We start from the raw sequence: 15,307 nt of genomic DNA, 5'->3' as shown, positions 1-15,307 counted from the left end.
ACCAGCATACTGCTCTCCTCCAACTCAGCCACCAAGTCACTTGCCACCATCTGTTCCCTACTCTACACTCTAACTCCACCTTTCCACATCAACTTCCACCATCTACTCCTAATGCCCTTAGCCCACCTTATCACTCCACCACCTTCTCTACAGCTCCAAGCGTACAAATTGTTGCCCCAGAACACCACCTAATTTCCTACACCCCTTCAAACCAATTAACACACAACCTCAACAGTAATCGTAGACTTATTTATTCAGTTCCCTACCAATTAACCGAAAACCTACAACTCAGCCCTTACTTGAGAGGAAATAACTGCAGCCACTAGGACAGCATTTGAAAACTCCCACGCCAGCTGTAAACTGGAACGCCCCCACCACCCAATGGCAGTAGATCAAACCAATCTAATTTCAGCTGAGAAGCTTAGGAAACCCACATGGTCCACAATAGGCACCCTTATTAACAAGAGAGAAACAAAGGTTCAGGGATACTATGGAACAGAAGTGTAGGGCAAGGAAAACCACCACAACAATACTTTGCTGAGCAAGTCACAGTTACAACAAGCATTGGCATAGCCAATAGGTCTCGCCTTTGGGACCTTATAACTGTTTAGCCATGCAACAGTTAATGTTGTTGCAGTAAGGCTATTGTGCTGCATAACTAAATACTTATAAGGTCCCAAAGGCGAGACATATTGGCTATGCCAATGCTTGTTTCATTATGTGCTGTAGCCTGTAGCAACGTGAACTTTAAAATCTGTTGAAAGATTTTTTTAAATCTTAAAATAAATATGTAACCATTTGTGTTTTATGTGGAATCCGCTACCTCATACTTTGCCACAAGTGTTCCTTCCAGTAGACCACAATACACCCATTGTATAAGCCTCAGTAGAATGAATTCCTGAGTTGACCCTGCTGAGAAACAAAAAAGTGTCCTGGTGATTATCTATTGGCAGGGCCACTGGAACTATGCGGCAAGGAAAGGTCAAATTATGCAGCAGTGTTGACTAAATTATGCAACACGAAAAAGCAAACTATGCTGCATAATGCGGCACATTATGTGATAGTAAGCATAAAAATATCAAAATAATAAACTAATACTAACACTGGACATAGATTGCACCTCATTTGTACCACTTTAAATTACTAAAAATAGCAATAAGCAAACAGGTGACCAATAAACCTTAGGAAAGAATCTTCCACTCTGTGCCACCACATGTCAATGCGCTTTTAGTAACTTTTGAACCGTTCGAGCCAAAAACAATCTTTTTAACTATCTGCAGATTATGCCGAAGATAATGGATTATGTGGCAAATGCAGCAAATCCATAGCTATACGAAAAATACCACGCCTGCACAATTACTTAATTCCAGTGGCCCAGACCATAGGTCCCTGCACAAGTAATCATTCTATGGCTTGAAACAATCGACATACAAATTAATGTGGTGTTAATTAATGATGAGTAGAATATTTTTTCATTTAGCCAATGAAAAGATAAACATATTTATTTTTAACTTTTTCCATTAATTTATTTTTTATGTAATGCTGCAAGTTAGTAATGGCCTCAGAGTAGGAACACATTACAAACCATGAGTAAATCTATATCCTAATTATAAACACATTTCACTAACTTTCTGGGGAAAAGGACATCCTTTGCAAAGTGTTTCTGTCATATCATTTTTTGCAACTCCTAGGTGCCTTGTGATGGAAGCCTGCAGCCCCTTTAGTACGAGTGAGTGAAAGTTTTCAGGATGTCTGCGCTGCTCATGTGCACATCATAGTAGCTACTAAGATAATAAGATACTAAGATAATGGCCTACGCCGACGACACCCAGCTTCTCTTCACCTGGAAAAAGGAGAACTTGTGCACCTCTGGAGTACGCCAATGCCTATCCTCTGTATTTGCCTGGCTAGCTAAATCATGCCTCAAATGCAACGAGGAAAAAACAGAAATTCTGCTCTACGGCCAATTCCCCACTGACTTTAAGGAGTCTATTTGGCCCAGCGAATCAACATGCCCGACGGGAGAGAGTGGGATAGCCAAGAACCTGGGTATCTGGTTTGGAGCCGACTTATGTTTCCGCGACCAGATCTCGCGCTTGGCGGGGACGTGTTTTGGAACCCTGACCACTCTGCGCAAATTCTTTCCCCTCCTCCCACAAACGGCCAAAGAAACTGTAGCCAGAGCTCTGGTTCTCTCCCGTCTGGACTACTCAAACGCCCTTTATATAGGGGCTCCTGACTATATGATCAGAAAGTTACAGGTAGTCCAGAATGCTACGGTGAGACTCATTTTCAACATCCCCAGGAGACTCAGCGTTCGCAAACAGTTGAAGGAGCTTCACTGGCTTCCTGTGGCACAAAGAGTGCGCTTTAAATCTTTGGTCATCGTCTATAAGGCCCTCAATGGTCCGTGCCCTTCCTATCTAGCCAAAAGATTCACTCTCTACCTCCCGACCCGTCAGTTGCGATCTACCTCCAGAAAGCAGGTGGTCGTCCCCAGATTCAGAAGAGTCCGCCTGGGTGGACAATCTCTAACGGTAAAGGGAGCTCAAATGTGGAACGCCCTACCAGACGCTCTTAGACACGCTCCCAATCTGACCAATTTTAAAAAACTGCTTAAAACTCACCTCTTTCAAGTTCATGATTAGCATACTCCTTTTTTCCACTCTGATCCAGTTTCTTCCCCGCGCCAGGACAGTCTTGACTAACGGAGCGCGTTATAAATCCGCATATAACATAACATATAACATACTATCCTTGCTGATTTCACACCCGTCCCCAGGCCTGAAACTAGCACATGTCAATAGTTAATAATTGAATAAAACAAATGAGGCTGAGCACAATAGGGCTTCAAGCCACTGTGAGACATTAGGAAGAAAAACAATCATTTTTCAGTTCAGAATGGACTAGGGTGGGCCAGGGTAATCCTTGGGTGGGCCTGGCCCACCCTCTAGTTACGGGCCTGTACGAGGGGCAAACTACACGGGGCGGGAGGGTTTAAAGCTTTATGCTGGAGCTCAAGTCACCTTGTTAGGACGAAATCCCTCTCCCGCCGTAGGTAGCATACTTAATCATTGGTATTCTCCTCGTGACGATAAAACCTAGCCCTGCCACGGACTACAACACCCTCACTGAGAGGGAGGAGCTCGGGGATCTTTTGTTCTTAACTTTTGGATATACTAAATCCTGCAATGAGAAGAAATAAATCAGGAGGGGTAAAAAAATGGCAAAATAGTAGTTAAAACTAGCTACCGGGTACAAAATGCAACTTAATTAACTCGTCCTGAAGCCAGGGTTAAAAACCGAGCACCAGCAGGGGTAACTTATGCCAGCAAGTAGTGGACGAAAAAAGGTCTATATTTTTCAGCCTATAGCCCAGAGAGGGTGTTGCGGCTTATGTCAGGACCTAAAACTGCTAAAACTGCTACTGCTATTTTTTTAAGAACTTCACTATAGTTATTAGTGTGTAAAAACATGAACGCAAAAGAAAATTATACACCACCAGTGATCCTTATTGCGTTGAATCACTGGTCATACCTATAAGGAAAACATATCAAAAGATTTCATTAGAGCAGGTATCTCTGGGCATGTCTACTTTCTTGTTTGAAAAAACAGGTGCAGAATAATTATACTGTCACCAGCGTACTCATTCAACGATTGTTGGCAAATATATATTATATATATATATATATATATATATATATATATATATATATATACATACATCACAGCTCCAAAGTCCTGATAATACCCAGCCGGGTCACAGGAATAATAAGCACTCTCGAGCACGGCAGTGTTCTTTAGCAGGGCGGTTTATTTGAAAAACAGACGCGTTTCGCGAGAGCCCTCCCTTTCTCAATGTTTACATCTGAAACACAGTGCGCAGCGCCATTATATATGTTTGCAAAATGTTTGAAAACAAACAAAGGACTAGTTCTTGCACGCAGCACTGGGCGCCATCTTAAAGTGTATACTTTCAACACGATTTGCATTGGATTGCTAACAGGTTTGCAACACCTAAATACTGCCGTGTATCGGCAAAATTGATATCTTATAAACAAAACCATGTATTGTACATAATCATAATACGTTTTATGGCTAAGACAGCAATATGTTGTTGAGAAATACTCAACTGCCGACAAAAACACAAAACTCTAATGTGGTCAGGTCGGACAAAATCTAGCCGTGGATCGGCAATTGCAGCCCAATAGGACTGCCACAACTACGGTGTAGTCAAAAACTGAAGCAATTCATCTAGCTAAGTTTTGCTAGTGATAATGTCATCCATCTCAAAAACAAAAAACAAAAACACTCAGGACATTTCAGAAAACATTACACAAGCATTTCAACTAATATTGGAAACTCAGTATTCGACTCAAATGGTTCTCATAACAGTGATAAACTTTGTTAACCCAAATGAGAGGCCAATTCTTCTCCCATATTCAAGCCTCCAGGTGCTTTGGTCTCCAGGTCTATAATGTAGCGAGACTCAAGTCTCCTAAGTGTGAGCAATCTATTGCCCCCTCTTCGATTCTCTTCAACTTGGTCCAAACAAAAGTACCTGAGAAGATACCTGTCACTGTTGTGTTTCAAGGAGAAATGTCGGGCCACGGGATACGTAAAGTCTTTATTTACAATGGCCCGCATGTATTCTAATATCCTCAACTTGACAGGATTAATGGTACTCCCAACATACCGTAACATGCAGGGACACATTAGGCAATAGACTGCAAAGTCTGTGTGACATGACATGAACTTGGTTATCTTCCTCCCATCCTTTCTACCCGGGACTTGATATGTCAATGTCCTTTTACTTGCTGCACAGGCTTTGCATTTTCCACAAGGGAAAAAACCTTTGGTGTCCTTCAGAGTGCCTAGTGGTTTCTGTATTGGTTGCAAGTAGCTATGCACTATTTGATCTCGTAGAGATCTGGCCTTCCTGAACGTGATTAACGGTGTGTTGGGAATATCAGGCCCTACAATCTGATCAGATTTCAGAATGTGCCAATGTTTTGACAAGATAGATCGTAGTTTGAAGAAGTCAACAGCATAGGGTGTTATAATGCGGAATCTGCCTTCAGTATTAGGACCTGTCTTCTTAACAAAAAGACTAGCACGGGGTATTTTCCTTACCCTATTAAGGGTCTCTTGAAGAAGGGAAGGGTTGTAACCTCATTATAAATCTTTCCATGCATTCACCAGCTGCTTTCTCAAAATGTACATTTTGGCTGCAGTTGCGCTTTAACCGCAAAAATTCCCCGTAGGGGATATTATTAATCAATTTACGAGGATGACCACTGGAAGCGTGTAAAACGCTATTCCCAGCCGTGGGTTTGCGGTAAAGTTGTGTGCAAATGCGTCCCTCATTGACACTTACTTCTAGGTCTAGGTAATTAACCGTTTCCCTACTGATTTCACTAGTAAATCTCAAGTGATACTCGTTCTCGTTGAGCAATTGGATATATTGGATGGCTTCATCACCTGTTCCATTCCACACCAGGAACAGATCATCTATGTATCTGCTCCAGGTTACCACCTTGGTGTTCCATGTGGCGAGTCTGGGGGCCCAGGCTACCTGCTCCTCCCACCAGCCAACGAATAGATTCGCGTAGCTGGGGGCGAAGCAGGAACCCATGGCCGTACCAGAGAGTTGGCGATACATAGTGTCCTGGAAGAGAAAGATATTATTATGTAGGCAAAATGCAATGAGCTCCAATAGCATCTTATTATGCATTGCATATTTGAGTTCTCTCTTGCTCAGGAAATATTCCACTGCGTGGAGACCCTGTTCATGGTCTATACAAGTATATAAACTTGTGATATTCAGGGTGATCAGTATATAAGATGGTTGCCAATCCAACAATTCCACCTTTTCAATGAAATCCGTGGTGTCTCTGATGTACGATCTCAGGGACAGTACAAAATTAAACAGGTGATGATCCAAAAATTTTGAAAGATTTTCAGTCAATCCTCCCATCGATGAAATTATCGGTCTTCCTGGGGGTTCCTTAATGTCCTTATGAACCTTGGGTAGGTGATAGAAACAGGGTAGTGTAGGGTTGGTAGTTTTTAGAAACAAGTATTCCTCCAAGTCTAACATTTTTTTGTCATACCACTTCTTAAGCAAGATGTGAAGATCACTGATGCTGGCCGAATATTCCTGTTTCTTTATCACAGCATAACAAGAAGCATCCTGAAGTTGGCGCATCCCTTCTGCGACATACTTGGGCCTCGACATAATCACAATATTACCTCCTTTATCGGAGGGTTTGCATACTATGGTTTTGTCCTCCAGAAGTGAATTAATAGCAGATTTTTGTTCTTTAGTGGTATTGTATTGCGTCTTCTGATTGCTCCGTGTAGTTCTCATGGCCATCAAATCCCTGGTGACCACATTGGAGAAGACATCAATACATACATATACATATACACACACACACACACATCTATGCTACTATTATAAAGAGAGAACAGAAACCTTTTGGCAAGGTAAACTCGGGAACCACAGCGCCAATCCACAAACCCAATGCATTGTTGTAATCCTCAGGGTGTGTAGATGGACATAGGCTGCATAAAATAAAAAATAAACGTAAATTAAAAAATTAAAGTTCAAAAACAAAGTAGTCCCCTAAAACAAGCGCCGGCCGCGACGTAGCGCTGACTGCGACCTACACCTGCGTGATGACGACAGGCGGGGAGGAGCAGTGACGAGCTGCGACGTGGAGTGGCGCGGCGGCTCAGGTAAGGCGAGGCGATCTGGGCAATGTCGGGGCGGGCGGGGGCCCGGGAGAGGGGGCTAAGTCCGGAGCGCGGCTGAGGTAAGGCAGAGGCGGGAGGCGGGCGGGAAGCGGTATAGGCAATGTCGGGGCGGGGGACCCGGCCGGGACTAAACAAATGCTCAAAATGCAGCCCCCAGCCCCCTTCTGCCCCCGGGCAACGCCGGGGCAGGCTGCTAGGCAGAGGCGGGTGGCGGGCGTGAGGCAGGCGGGCGGGCAGCGGAATAGGCAATGTTGGGGTGGGCGGGCGGGAGGGGGGCCCGGCCGGGACTAAACAAATGCTCAAAATGCAGCCGCTCAGCCCCCGGGCAACGCCGGGGCAGGCTGCTAGTATATATATGTACACACACTCACATTTGATATTCTTACCCATAATTTACAGATAGAAGGCCTCACCTTAACCTGGCATGCAGCTCAGGGAGGGGGGCACCACTCCGGAAAAAAACCTGCAAAACAATGCAAGTCATCTTAGACTCGTGCAACCACATAATCTGTAATTTCAAAGAGAGTTACTACCAGAGTGTCCAAGTATGGAACCCGGTCACCAGGTTAGAGTCTCCGCGTCGGCTTAACCGCATGTGATTCTGTGCAAATCACTTAATCTTCCAAGGCCTATAATCAATACATGGGACCTTGTATAATGTAACTGCTGGTAATCATAGGAAGTGCTCCAATACCCTTGCGTTTGCATATTTTTCTTTTAAACCTGCAGAAAAGTGCAGTAAAAGATTTTAAAAAAACAAGCCTTAGGGGGGCGTGGCCAAGACGGCCAACAAGGCGGACGCACCCTGAAGCTGCTCCGCTCTGAAACCCCTGTAATCTGCTATTAATCTGGGCATGAATTTACCATTTAGGGTTCACCGGCACCCGCATTGCATCCAACCTGTGGTGCGGACTTCCCTTCGCCCAGCCGAGCCGGTCTCGCCAGGCTGGTGACCCGGTGAGGACTGTGGAGCGGACATCATGGCAGTAGGACTGGCGGGTGTCGACTGCCCTGGTCAGTGCATGCCTGGGCTGGCATAAGCAGTTTGACTCCCGCAACACAGAGTCCCAGGCTGATCGTGGCCTTTCCTCCCTACTCCTTCACCGGCTGTGACTGTGCCGGCCCCAGTATGCGGAGGGCAAGCTGGCACTTTGGAGAACAGCTGTGGGCGAGGGCCTACCCATCCAGCTGCCAGGGTGAGTCGCGGTGAGGCCTACCCACAAGGCAGCGGAGGTTATTACTGTTGGTCTGTGGTGCTTTACTATGCGTCCTTGGTCTAACAAATTGCATTCTGGCAGGACTTTTATGCATCTAACATAGTTTGCCATGACCCCTCCTAAATAACAGCTTTCTTCTGGAACATGAATAGATTGCTGGATCATATTTAAAACTCTGCAGTGTTACAACATGATAAATGACACAATAGCCTGCTATGAGATTGCCAATGTGACTAAACGGTTTGCCGCAGCACTCTATAAAGTAAAGAAGTTTTGTACAATGACAATATACAAGCATGTTCCAGAGCACAAATTGACAGAAGTTAACAAGTTCCACAAGATGAGTAAATCTTGGCGTCTTTAATGAAGATTACAGCCAGCCGACACGTGTTTCATCGCCTTCGCGATTCATCAGGGCTGAAACAAATAAATAAGTGGCATATAGCATATTCTTTGGACACATAAATTACTATACCAGACCATGTTGTCTGGGTATTATATACATACAGTAAATGCTTCCTCCAGCAGTGAACATACAGTGATTTGTTCAAGCTTATTATTTCTAGTGCTACCACAATACATCCGTGTCGAAAAAGGTGTCTATAGTCGATATTAAAAACAGACGTGAGTGTACGTGATAGTGGTCGTGAGGGGTTTGTGTGGGAGAAGATAGTACCTCACTGTATGTGGTCACTGATCCCAATGATACATAGTGACAAAAACCTGAAGCGCAGCGAGAGTGTCCTGACCGTGTGCGGCTCTTACATCCTTCATGCCAAACTTGTGATAGAGTGCAAAATTGTGTCATTGAGAAGACATACCTAGACGGCCGTGTCAACATCCGAAGGTCTGTATCAATGTTCAAAGAAAGAAAAAACGGAAAGATCTCATCACTAACTGTACTAGAGTGATGTCTGGGCAAGATATCGCCACAGTGAGACTCATTTAAAATTTTGCACGTAGACTCACCGCTTAGCTGGTGATAATTCCAACCCAGCCGGGCCTTCCCTAGTAGCACTGGTGTGAGTGCGTCCAGAAGCGGTGAAAGTCCTTATATCTGTGACACAATCAAGGTAAAATATGTCACTATAGATATGCAGTGTCGCCCTCGTCCATTGTTAGCTCTAAGCAGTAACTGCCTAAGCCAGAAATGTCACAGACATTCTTTTACTCGAGTCCTGTTACTATACAAGAGTGTGCTGGAATTCCCTGTTTACTAATGTTACTAATATATCTTCATTATTCTCTACAATTCTGTTTCATACGTAGAGTATTGTATGTAACACAGGAAAATGAAGAAGGGCCCCACGCAGAACTCGTGGAGTGTGGAGGGCTGATCTTCGGGGCTGGGACTTTTCAATCCCCAATGCCCGGCTTGCTTGAATCCAGTGGCAAAGTGGAAGCTTGTTTCCGGTCCAGGGAAACATGGCTTGGCAGTTCGGGCTGGACTGTTCCCATGAGGCCAGGGTCAGACTAAACAACAGAACGGTGATGGATTAAACCCAGATCTTTTGACTGGGTGTGTTTGATTGGTTCAGATGCTCCGTCCATTACCACCCCCGTTTTGTACTGCTTTTGGCCGCCATAAGTGTGGCAGGGTATGCTCAGACGCGAGTCCCTTGCTCACTTTGCCACTGGATTCAAGCAAGCCGGGCTGAAGACGGCTGGAATGCCAGAAACCGGTCCTCAGAAGCTTGTTTCCAGTCCAGGGAAGGCATGGCTTGGCAGTTCGGGCTGGACTGTTCTCATGAGGCACAGGGTCAGACTGATTTGCATATAGCCATGTCAGAACTGGGGTGGCAGAGTGGGCTAAAGAACGGTGATGGATTAAACCCAGATCTTTTGACTGGGTGTGAGTGTTTGATTGATTCAGATGCTCCGTCCATTACCACCCCCTTATGTACCCTTCATTGCCATGGAGGCCTTTTTTGACAACGGCCATCTATTAAAGCCTGTGTGCACTTCGAAACACTAAACTGGCGATTACAAAGCCCCCGTTTATCCATTAAAGAAGTGATTTTAATGCAATTAGCTTTAAAAAAAAAATGCAACAGAGAGCATGAGCCACGTGAACAAATGTAAGGGCCTCCTCGGCTAGGTTCTTACTGCAGAGAATACATTGCGAGGGTTCTCACAGGCGTAAACACAAGTAATGGTCTATATATTGAGTGCTGCTGTCTGTAAAATTAGTTCTTCCAAATATCCGGCCAGACAGCACATTCATCGACAGAGGGGATAATGCTGAAAATCATACAAGCTGCATGGCTTTCATTCCAATAACAAGCCATAGGCCGGAAGTCCAGCGAATGGTGTGCGCGTGCTCGAGAGCCGGTGCGGTAACAGCAAGCCATAGGCCGGAAGTCAGACTAGAGCGATTCAAAGAGGTCTTTTTTCCTAGTGCAGCATATGCGTGCTGCCTAGGGGAGACCTAAAAACTAACATGGTAGTTAAAGGGCAGTAATTTTATTACCTTTATTTAGGTTTTCTAGATGGGATAACCTGTGTTAAAGTCATGTTTGGGTAAGACCGCTTGGTACCTTTATAGGGACTTTGTGTTTTTGTTAGAGTGTATTGCATTGTATCCAATGGCCTTTATACTTTGGACTTTCACAGTGCATCCGATGTGTTATATTGGGCATCCTTTGTGGAGCCATCACAGTGGAAGCAAGGTACTGATTTAGAGATTGTGTACTATTGTAAATTGGGATTATATTCAGACACTGGATATGATGTACCTTACATTTACCTTTTACATTTTTTGCTTGGGATTTGTAGGCTGTGGTGGATATAGTTTAAGCTACAATACTGTGGTTTTCCCTTGGTGGATGTGTGATCACTTTTTTCATGCTTTCATTGTATGAAGATGATGCACAGATTAATTAGGTGTATTGATTTAATTACCTTTAGTGTTGTGTCTCATTGATCTGTTTTTATGTCCGTACTTACAGGTGTAATCCCCTTTTCAATGCAGAATCCTGAGGATGGCCTCGCGGACCAATATGGCCACTTGAGTCCGAAACGTTGACAATGCATCCATCTTAATATCATGTCATACTTTGTATTCAAGTTCCACTGGATTATTTTCAATGTTAATAAATTAGTCAATGGAACCTTGGATTGCTAAAAAAAAATTTTATTAAGAGGATTGCGCTTCAGGGGCGTGGCTTCGCAGGCCATCATGGCAGACGTGTGCTGGCCAGCTCCGTCCAGCCCGAAAATAATCCTACCTATATCCTGGCTTGTGAGAAAGTGGCTCTATATATACTGGACTAGAATAAAGTACAGTGTGTATAGAGTCCACAAACCCCAGAGGTATAACAGAGGTTAAAGTCAGGGCTGACCTTACTCTCAAAAGTGGTAGCTTGGTCGAGCAGTAAGGCAGTACCCGAGGAAAGTGTAAAGCATTTGTTGTACACACTCAGTCAGCAAAATGTTTCACACACTCAAGGACTGAACTCCAGGCCAATTAAAATAATAATAATAATAAAACATTTATAGAGCGCCTGGCTGCACAAAACTGTGTATCCCCGCGCTAACTGCTTACAATTCATAAACTGAGGAGGATGAAACCTGAGGGAGTAAAAACAGCAATTATTTGGGGAATAGAAGAGTTTTCAATTTGGCCCTGAATAGTGTTTCGGAGGGTTCCATCCGAAGAGGAAGTGGAAGGGCGTTCCAATATTTAGTGGCCAAAAAACTGAAGGATTTACCTCCATCTTAAGTCTCTTAACGGACAATGGATGGTCAGAAGACTTCTAAGGTAGGTGGGGCCTTTATTATGAGCTATACGATGGGCATAGCAGAGGCTTTTGAATCTAATTCTTTCCTTGACAGGAAGCCAATGTAGCTTGGTTAAGGCTGCTTTGGTAGATGTTCTTCTCGAGAGGCCTAGCACCATTCGAGCCGCTGCATTTTGAATGCACTGAAGCTGGTGTAGGCCTTTTTGATTGAGACCTATCAGGAGAGCATTTCCGTAGTCCAAGTGGGGAGTTATGAGAGCATGGACTAATGCTTTTCTAGCTTTGGTGGGAATAAGGTCGATAATTTTTCGAAGAACCTTTAGTGTGCCGAAGCATATTCCTGTAGTTTTATTTACTTGGGATTTGCCAGATAAATCCGAGTCTAGCATGATCCCTAGGTTTCTTACCGATTTAACGGGATTGTTAATTGTTTTTATATCCACAGATATAGTTTTATTTTTAGAACCAACAGATATCAAAATATATTTTTCTCAATACGAATATTCCCATGTAATAACTTTGCAAGGAAGCAATAAAGTTTGTGAACACAATAGATACAGGGGTTGCAGGAAGCAACACAATTATAAACACACTTTAAGATTGAACTCAAGGGGTTTTCCTCATATAAGTACAGTTGATTACTATACAGATTACTTTAGTAGTTCCAGGACTAGATCCTAGATTCAGTCCTGGTGTCTAAACTGAAACCAATTTAGTAAAAACGTTTTAGTTACTGTAGTGAATTTTCATGAATATAAAGCGGTTTTAAAAAAGTTCACACTTAGAAACTTTTCAATGAAAATCTGGCAATGTTATCCAATGGGAGAAAATTCAGGTTGCAGGTAAAGTACGATCGCGTTACTTTTGTAATCCAGTACTGGGCTCCTAGGGCCAGCACTGGGGTCTCAACTTAAAACAGGTAGGTAATTGCGTTTCAGTATTTCATATGATTTTTAAGGAATATTTCAAGTTTTCAAAAGTAGACACTTAGAAGAAATCTCATAGAAAAGCAGACAATGCATTCCTATGGAGAAAATACAGATTACTAGTAAACAAGGTAAGGATTACTTTTGCGGTTCAGTACTGGGCTAAAATGTGCAGTACTGGCTTCTCCCCTGATCACAGGTGAATACTTCGGAATTCGGGTGATTTTACATGAATATTTTTAGTTTCCAAAACTTCACACTTAAAAGATTTTTCGAGTCAAGACAGTAAATGTTATCCAATGACAGGTAAGTGAGTTACCGGTTTTCAGGTGAGTCCTTGGCTGGTGAAGTTAGGTTTCTCGGCATAGACTCAGGGTCCCCCAGGGTCAGGTAAGTACAGCGAGTTCTCCCTCAGCGGCACAGGGGCGGCCGGGTGCAGAGGTAGTTAGGCCCAATGTTATCCAATGAGGGAAAGGGGGCCTCCAGTTGGTGACTGCTGGCTAGCAGGCCACTCGGCTGTGAGAGCTGGGCTCCTGGTCACTTGCTCAGGGCAAAGGGGGAAGTAGGATAGGTCAAAGGTGGCACAACCAGCGGTACTCGGGCAGCTGGGTGAAGGGTGCTTTTGAGCTGTCGGGCGCTCAAAGATTATCCAATGGGAAAGGTCAAAAAGGAACAAAGGCTGCAGGCTCGGGGACGGAGACTCTCCAGGGATGACCAGCCCTTCGAGAGGTAAGTTGGGATCTTGGAGCACAGGTAGGTACCCCAAAGGGAGGCACAGGGGGCTGTAGGGTGCCGGGTGCAGGGGTGTCTTTGGGTGTTGGAAAAGCTTACCCTCAGCTGGTCGCGGTTGGGGTGGCCCCTGGTTCTGAGTCTGCAGGCATCGTCTGGTTCGTCGAGGAGGGTCTTTGGGCATTGGACTTTGGGTCCCAGTTGCTGGTGGGACGTCCTCGTGGTCTTGGTTCGTTTGGGCACGGCCCGGGCTCGGCGGGTGCAGAGTGGGCTGGTCCGGAGCGTCCTGGCTGGCACCAGTGGGTTGTTGCATCAGAGCCTCTGCTGATGGGAGTCCCAATCTTTAGGAGGGTCAAGGCAGGCAAGTCCTCTGGGTGTCCAGAGGTTGCTGTCCACAGGAATCGCCGGGATTAGGAAGGAGCAGGTTCCAGGGTCGACAGGCCGGTAGGGCTGGGGCCAAGTCAGTTGTTGTCGTCGTCCTGTTAGCAGCTGCACGGCGGGTATTCTTCCTCTTGTTCTTCTTTCTTCTTTTGGGATCTGAGGAAGGAAGGTTCAGGGAGCCCCTAAACACTGAATTTAGGGGCGTTACAGGTAGGGCAAGGACAGGGACCTTTCCTGGGGTGGGTACACCCCCTAGCCTGCTCCTCTCCTGTGGGAGGGGGGCAGGAGCCTAGCTGTGATTGGGCAGGCCTCCGCATCTACAAGATAGCTAGAGCCCGGGGTCGTGCTTCACCTCATCACCCCCGCGTCCTGGCATAGTTTTACCTGCCAGTCTTCCCGCCAGAGTGGGGGTCAAGACTGGTGGGGGCCAGTTTCTGGCTACAACAAATGGTCTGGAGAAGCTCACAGAGGCGTATGCCTTTGAAGCTTCCCTCTGCCCATCCTGGGGCAGGAGACCAAGCACCTCGCCCAGGAGTTGCATTGTTCTAGGCCTAGGAGAGCGGGGGCTCTCCACCCAGAGTTCCAGCAACATGTCTGCTGTGTGGCAGCCTCTGCAGCCACTCAGCCCAGACGTGGATTGCAGGTTAGGGCTTCAGGGGGCATCTCTAAGAAGCCCTCTGGTGCATTTTACATTAAGTCCCACACTGGCATCAGTGCGGGTTTAATGTGCTGAGATGTTCGGTACCAAACTTCTCAGTCTTCAGTGTAGCCATTATGGTGCTGTGGAGTTCGTAATGACAACCTCCCAGCACCATATACTCTTAATGGCATCACTGCACTTACAGGGCCAAGGAATGGCCCTGGTTACTGTAGGGGCACAGGGTTCATGCATCTGTGCCCACACCTCTGGCATAGGGTACCGTGCTAGAGGGGTGACTGAAGTATGCCAGGGCAGTGGGTTCTGTGGGCATGGCACACAGGGATGTGTGCCATGTTGACTCTGTTTAGTTCTGTACTTAGACACTCAGCCTGCAAGGGCAGTGTGTGGGTGTCAGGGTACCAGGCTCCTGAGGGTGGCACAATAAGTGCTGCAGCCCTCTGGGGTCTTCTCTGGTCACCATGCCCTTGGTACCTAGGGTACCATTTACTAGTGGCTGACAGGTGGCCAGAGATGCCACATGGGTTTAAGTGTCAACACAGTTTTAGGGAAGGAACACAGGCCCTGGGTACCTGGTTGGCAGGAACCCTGGGCACACTCAGTCAAAGTACATCAGCAGTTCAGAAACAAGTGGGGGTATACCAATGCAAGAAAGATGGCACTTTCTCACATGGCTCCCTTGCACCCTTGTGCAGTCCTGGAGGGAGCATCTTGGCTCTACTGACCTGCGGTAGCGGTCCAGCGAGCAATCGAGGCGCTGGGAGCAGCTGGGGGCCGGAGCCGGCGTGTCCACAAGGCGCAGCCTGAAGGCAGACTGCGGAGCCGGGGCGTGGAGTTTCGCGGTCCAGTCTGAACTTGTGGGCGCGGCGCACTGTCCGGTGCACCCAGCTGCGAAGG

At 45.8% G+C, this 15,307-nt stretch overlaps 1 protein-coding gene across 3 annotated transcripts in view; it reads right to left on the bottom strand.

Moving 5' to 3' along the window:
* PPP1R13L (protein phosphatase 1 regulatory subunit 13 like) overlaps positions 1-15,307 on the bottom strand; it is a 753,157-nt gene that overhangs the window by 658,739 nt on the left and 79,111 nt on the right. The window contains exon 2 of one of the 3 annotated variants that reach the window (XM_086938374.1): positions 7,173-7,222. The exons of the other annotated variants lie outside the window; for them this stretch is intronic. The gene's annotated coding sequence lies outside the window, so the exon portion shown is untranslated. The remainder of the gene's footprint in view (positions 1-7,172; positions 7,223-15,307) is intronic. 3 annotated transcript variants of the gene reach the window in all.

This window comes from Lissotriton vulgaris, chromosome 9 (assembly GCF_964263255.1).
Source record: "Lissotriton vulgaris chromosome 9, aLisVul1.2, whole genome shotgun sequence".
In the NCBI taxonomy this organism is placed as follows: domain Eukaryota; kingdom Metazoa; phylum Chordata; class Amphibia; order Caudata; family Salamandridae; genus Lissotriton; species Lissotriton vulgaris.
The sequence above is the reverse complement of the archived record's forward strand: the minus strand, read 5'-3'. Positions and strand labels throughout refer to the sequence as shown.